Genomic DNA, 6,602 nt, shown 5'->3' with positions numbered 1-6,602 from the left:
ATTTTCCCACAAAGCCTTCCCTGTAACTTCCCCTAATACATTTAACAATATTGAATCTGAGATACACAACAATATTGTGTCAACCCAAATTTGTCTAGTTTTTTGTTGACATTGTCATTCATTTAGTACCCTTATCTACCCTGATGCAATGATCTTTATCCACCAATAGATCCTCCATCTTGAGCTTCCACAACTCAAAACTTTGTCCATTGAATTTATAGATCTTTATATTTCCACTGTTCGCCATCTTCTTTCACCACAAGAATAGATCTCGTAGCTCTCCCACTATAACAAGGTCTACCACAGGCGCGATAAAATTCGTTCAGCAGCAAACACACAACCTTGAGGCCGAAATAGATCTGATACCAAATGTAGGTTTTAGCCCTGTATAAAAATTATCTGCAAACAAATTCTTCAAACAGAAAAATAAACAATGGCGAGAACAAAAAACAAATATACATAGATATTTTCCCTTAGATCCCAAAACCAGGACTACTAGATTGAATTTTCATTATATTCCTTTCAATGTTACAATACATATATATACATGTCGAAGAATTAATAAACCCCAATACATAACCTTGGCTTAGAACATAACCGTAGTTCCCTTGACTAGATCTACAAAATATCGTGGGAAGAAAATCATGTGCAAAACCCATGCACAAAGCCATGTGTAGGTCCACCCACCATTTTTGGGTTCGCCCCCAATCCTTGGGTCTACGTAAAAAAAAGATAAAAATCTCGAGGCGCTGCCCCACACCCCGTATAGGGGGGATGTCGCCCCCTGTGAGCCCCCCATTATGTCTGATGCAATGTACAACGTGTGTAGTTAGTCATGGAAATAATATAACACACAGACAACAGATCATGGATCTGATCTATACATATAAGGGCCCACAACGTAGATCTAGGGCATAGATGTTTCAAACTTTTTCTATCTGATCCATTAGCTATCCACAAACAAGAGCGCGTCAGTACCTAAGCTTCAATAAGAAGAGTAAGTGCATGATGTTAGGCATAAAATGTTGGACCCAATTCACATGCATTTACCTGTGGTTGGGTGTCGAATTGACATGATGCCACCAATTCTGTGAAATCTTGTTGTAGATAGAGGTCATGGTTTACCCTGCCATAAAAAACCACAAGTAAGATCCATAAGTCAATGGCGATTTTAGAGAAAATTTAGTGTGCAAAGATCCCACTATTGTAATCACCAAGCTTTGTCAAAACTCTCCAAAGACTTTGTTATCATAGTCCACATAAATGAGCCAAAGCTTGACGATGTATGCAATGATCTAAAAGCCTACACAAATCCTAGCCATTGCAATCCACCCAACTTCCTTCTTATCTATTTTTCAACTTAAATTAAATTTCAATCACCTAAAATAAAATTTCACACTAAAACAACTAATGATTTTAACATATTAATTTTTTTTTTAAACAAAATTTTAACCATATTTAATCACCCAATCAAATAATCTTGAGACTACTTATTCTCCATCCAATTCCATCCCTACAAACACTAGGGAATACAATTTAAAACTAAAAATTAACCGAATATAATATTTTTGACTGATTCATCATTAATTTTTACAAATTAAAAATATATTAACCATCATGAATTCTTTTTAACCATATCTAATTAGCAAATGACCTCGTAACAATCCATTTAACAATTCAATATTTTTCATACCACAACGAATAAAGTTGTTTAAACCAACTAGCAACAAACTACTTACATGAAAACCAAATTTACCACAATTATCATTTTATAGAACTTCATATTTATGAAATCATAAAAGTAAGTTTTACCAAGGGCTAAATTTTGATGGATGTTATCATAAATTTATTTATTTTTAAATAAAATCATTTTTTTTTTTTAATTTTGATATTTGTGTTACTGTATTTTTTTCTAAGATTTTTTTTTTTTAATGTTTCTACTTGTATTTACTTTTATTGTCATTCTTATATTAAAAATTTATCATCATGTTTTATGAGTTATCATGTCTATGTTATTCAGATAAATACATTTGATATATTTTCAGAAATATTTAAAGTATTTTTAAGAAGATTTATAAATTTGATGTATATATATATATATATATATATATATATATAGATATATATATATATATATATATTAAAATTATTGAATGGTTGACATGATGAGATGTTATTTTTTCTATTTAATTTCAAATCTCGTAAGGATTTAGCCCTTTGTAATAAGGTTTAAATAATAGGATTTCTCAACTTTAATCGAGTCTTAACACATTTTAGGTCTTCCCTAAACTACTCCAATAAATAATTAATTCACCATAATAAAATAAACATAAAAATAAATACAAAATCAAATTAATTCTTTAAAATATTCAAAAAAAAAAATTTAAAAATTAATATTAGTGAATTTTGTAAAACTAAAATTAAAATTAACAACATGAATTTCTCTCCTATTTTTGCAGTGTCCTTATTACTCTTGCAATAAGCAAGAACAAAAAAAAATGGACATAGTCCACATAAGGCAGTTGAAACTTGAATTTGGGTGACAAAGTTGTCATTCAACTCTCCTGACTTTTAACATGGTCAGAGTAAAAAAAGAGGAACCATTAGTGTAGACTGTCGGATGGTGTGAAAACATATCCAAAGGTGGGAGTGCGAGAATTTCGGAGACATTTTTGAAGCAGTCGATCCAACGGTCACCCAAAAGTCTCAGCACGGTCTTCCTTGGCCAAGCTCTCCAGAGTCATAAGTGTCTATCTCCCAAGGGACTGATCCACTGTATTTAGATTCACTCGACGCACTATGGTTAAGAAATCGTTGTGCTCTTTTGCTTTCATGGTCAGTCAACATAATTCCAACGATGGGAAGATGCATTTTTACATGATTTGAGGTCGATTTTCTATCCATTGTTTAGCATAGCAACATGCGGATTAGGCGGAATTGATTATCCATATCTCCTTTTATTGAATAAGTACCACACAACCAAGAACTTATCCCTAATTTCCTCATGTGTCCACCCCAATTTCCCACCCTATGTAATGTGGCAATTATTTCACATGATCTTATCAAGAATTTTACATAGCCTTGACCTTCTATATCAGAAAATTTCCCAATGCTTTCTAAGAATTGTACACATCCTTGACCTTCTATATTGGAAAATTTCCCAATGCTTTCTTCATCTCTTGACTGCACTCCATACGGCAAGCTTTGAATCCTGAATCCCCTTTTCACACTATTTTTCATTCGTGTATTCTGTAATTGAATTCATACCAAACAACCAAGAGCTTATCCATAATTTCTTCATGTGTCCACCCCGATTTCCCTTCCTATGTACTGAGGCAATTATTTCACATGATTTTCTCAAGAATTTTACACAGCCTTGACCTTCTATGTCGGAAAATTTCCTAATGCTCAATTACGAAGCCTGATCTGAAAAGTGTCAAAAGAATTGAACCTGTGCCTTCTCAATAGTAAAGTTACCTTAACTATGGGGACTCGACCAATTGAACTATCTCTTAAGGCATCTCGACACATTTTTAATATCAGTGCACCAATTTCTTTGTCTTTGGATCTTCAAATCTCGACACATTCTTAATATAATTGCACTGATTTCTCTTTCTTTGGATCTTCAATTGTGTAGCATTGACTTCTTCATTGCTAGGCACAAACACACAAATAGTGAGGGTTACCTCTCATCCCTCTTCTCAAGATATTTTTCCCATCATGTGGGGGGTGACTTTGAGGAGTGCAAAAGTAATCTTTTCTCGATTGGAAAAATCATGAACCGAAAAATATTGTTCTAGCGGATTTAACCATTTATCTATGACATCTGCATATATCTGGTCTTCAAATATGGTAATTTGAAAGTTGACTTGTAACTTAAATAAAGTGGTGCCTCCAGAGTGGCCTTTGGATGAATATGCGTCGTCGGTGGGTAGTCGACAAAGGATCTAGGCAAAGTTGTCCATCATCACGTTCTTTTGTTGCTCGAGGGATTCTTTAAGCAATATTTTGAAGGGATATCCTGCTACCTCATCTTTCTTTTCTTCCACCATGGGAGGTCGTCAGGGTTTGCGAGGTTGGTTTTGCAAAATTTCAACCAGTTCGAGCCCTAACTCCTTATACCCTGGTCTCGTTGGGGACATGCAAAGAAAAACAAAGGAAGAACAAACCGCTCTGATACCACTAATCTGGACTTATACTAAAATGCAACAGAATACAAATTTAACCATAAACATAGAAATGCAATAGAAATAAAACTTCATTTCATTAATATCAAAAAACTAAATATGCTTACATACAAAATCAAAATAAACTAGCTCGGGCGATGATAACTTTATATTTAAGAAGAGATGCGACAACTACATGTCTCTGAACTATGTTATAATGAGGCTCAAGGGCCTTTTTATTATTGAACAACAAAGGGAAACCCTAAAAAACCAAAACCGTAACCCCATGATATGGAACACAAAGAGTTTGTGGGTCCCGTTGGGTTAGTTGGGCAGCCCAATTTTTGGGGTCGTAACTTGGTCATATTATCTTCATTTGGCGTGTATGATACCTTATTGGAAAAATATCTCTAGGTACTACAAGATTAATGACAAAATCCTGCCTAAGGCTACAGGCCTATTGCAGACCTAAAAAAATTGCCGTTTAGGGGGTCTAAAGAGGTCAAGAAGTTCAGGACCCGTAAAACTGCTAAAATAGTAAATGTTGTTATAACCAAGGAGACTGATGAAATCAACTAGAGGTCTAGGTGGAATAGGCGAGTGGCCACTAGTATCCAACTGGATCAAGGTGTGTAGAGGGGCACAATGGGGAGAAACAAGGTACAAAGAGATGTGCACGTAGTTTCTACGTACATTGGAAAATCGACTAAGTGTTGTTTATAAAGGAAAAAGCGTGGACGAACATAAGTAGAACTTTTTCAATGGATTTTTCTTTTCCACATAGGATTAGAAAACATTTTGGGTCGACAAGAGAAAACAAAGGGGGCTTGTGCATAACATCCGAATGGCCAAATTAGGAACATTTTTTTTTGGTAAGCTGATGGCAGGGGAGCTCCAGGAACCCTAACATGGCGAAACCCTAGGTTCCAGGCATTGAACTACGGATTGCATCCAGCGGCAAGAGTTTCTTGGTTTGGTAGAATGGTCTACCATGCGGGTCTGAGAGCGGGTTAGGCGTTTTTTACAGTTTATTTACCTCTAACGAGAAGGTCAGTGGATGGGCTATTATGTTTCTGTGGTTTATTTCCCGTTGTTTCCGCAACCCCGTGTCCTCCGCAGCCTGCCTTCCCTTTGACATTTAGCAGTTAGGTAATTTTGTCGGTTAACATGGTTGAAGAAGACCTCGTGGATTGCGAGGAGGACCCCATGCCATAACAGGAGATCTGGGCGCATCAGACTGGCCTGGACATGGGCCCCTGGAAAAATAAACTGCATCGGAAGACAGTTGTTGGTTTGACACCGCAACACCTGCCCTCCTCCGAAAAACGGCAACCCACTGCGGTCAATGTCGAAGACTTACCTGGTTTGGATTGGCCCCCTTCTCTCCGGCCACTCTGAATCTCCTTGGCACCAGTTTGTAGGCTTCACCCTCGTTTGACTCTCCCTTGCCATACCCCCTGCAAAGGGCCTTGCCTATGAACCCTCCCTCCATCTCCTTGGCACCGGTTGGCCCTTCCAGGCTCCCGCAACCTGCACAGTCCTACTTTCAACTGGGCTCGTGCAGCTTCAATCCCCATTCCCCGATTCGATCTAGCTGCTTCAGCTCTCCCATACCAAATTCTCGACCTACTTCGTTAGCCCAGCATAGCTCCTCGGAACCATGCAGAAGCCTGCTCCATGAACACCCCATGGGTCGGCGCACGGACAAACCCAAAAAGGGCCGATGTCTCAGAGTGGTGGATTTGGACATAAACCTAACATTTGGGGAAGACGTTCACATGGTGGATGCTTTGGACACAGCAAGGAAAGTTCTAGTTGGTTTTGTATGAGGTAGGTACTATTCAGTGGAGCGGCTGCGTCAATGGACCATGGAAATCTGGGGTTCTCTGTTGAAAGACCTTCCTATGATTAGGGTTTTGGCCAGAGGATGGTTTGCTCTCTACTTTCATAGGGAGGAGTACATGGACTGGATATTATCGCGCTACTGGCACATCGAGCTTGCTCTTGTACTGTTGAAGAGATGGGATCCACTTTTCGATCCGGAGCGTGAACAGCTGGCAGCAGGGCCTATTTGGGTCAGACTTCCTAGGTTGCCCATACAGTTTTGGACTCCTCCAATTTTCAAACATATTGGAGATGCTCTGGGGACATATCTTGAGCATGATCAATCCTACGAAAAGACTGGCATTATGACAATGGCAAGGATTTTGGTGCACCTTGACACCAGGGAAGGGCTTGAGGAAAAAATCACTCTTCACAGGAGACACTTCTCATGCAAACAACTTCTGGACTATGAAGGAGTCCCATTTCGATGTAGGAGGTGCCACAAAGTGGGTCACCTATACAAGCATTTCCCACTGCTTTCTTTGGTGACAACAGAGAACTCTCGAGGGACCAACCAACAGAACTCTGAAGAGCTGAATAAGGGAGATCAGA

Source organism: Pinus tabuliformis, chromosome 3_1, assembly GCF_031772625.1.
Source record: "Pinus tabuliformis cultivar Carrire ecotype Pingquan chromosome 3_1, CPIR1, whole genome shotgun sequence".
In the NCBI taxonomy this organism is placed as follows: domain Eukaryota; kingdom Viridiplantae; phylum Streptophyta; class Pinopsida; order Pinales; family Pinaceae; genus Pinus; species Pinus tabuliformis.
This window is presented reverse-complemented; position numbering follows the sequence as displayed.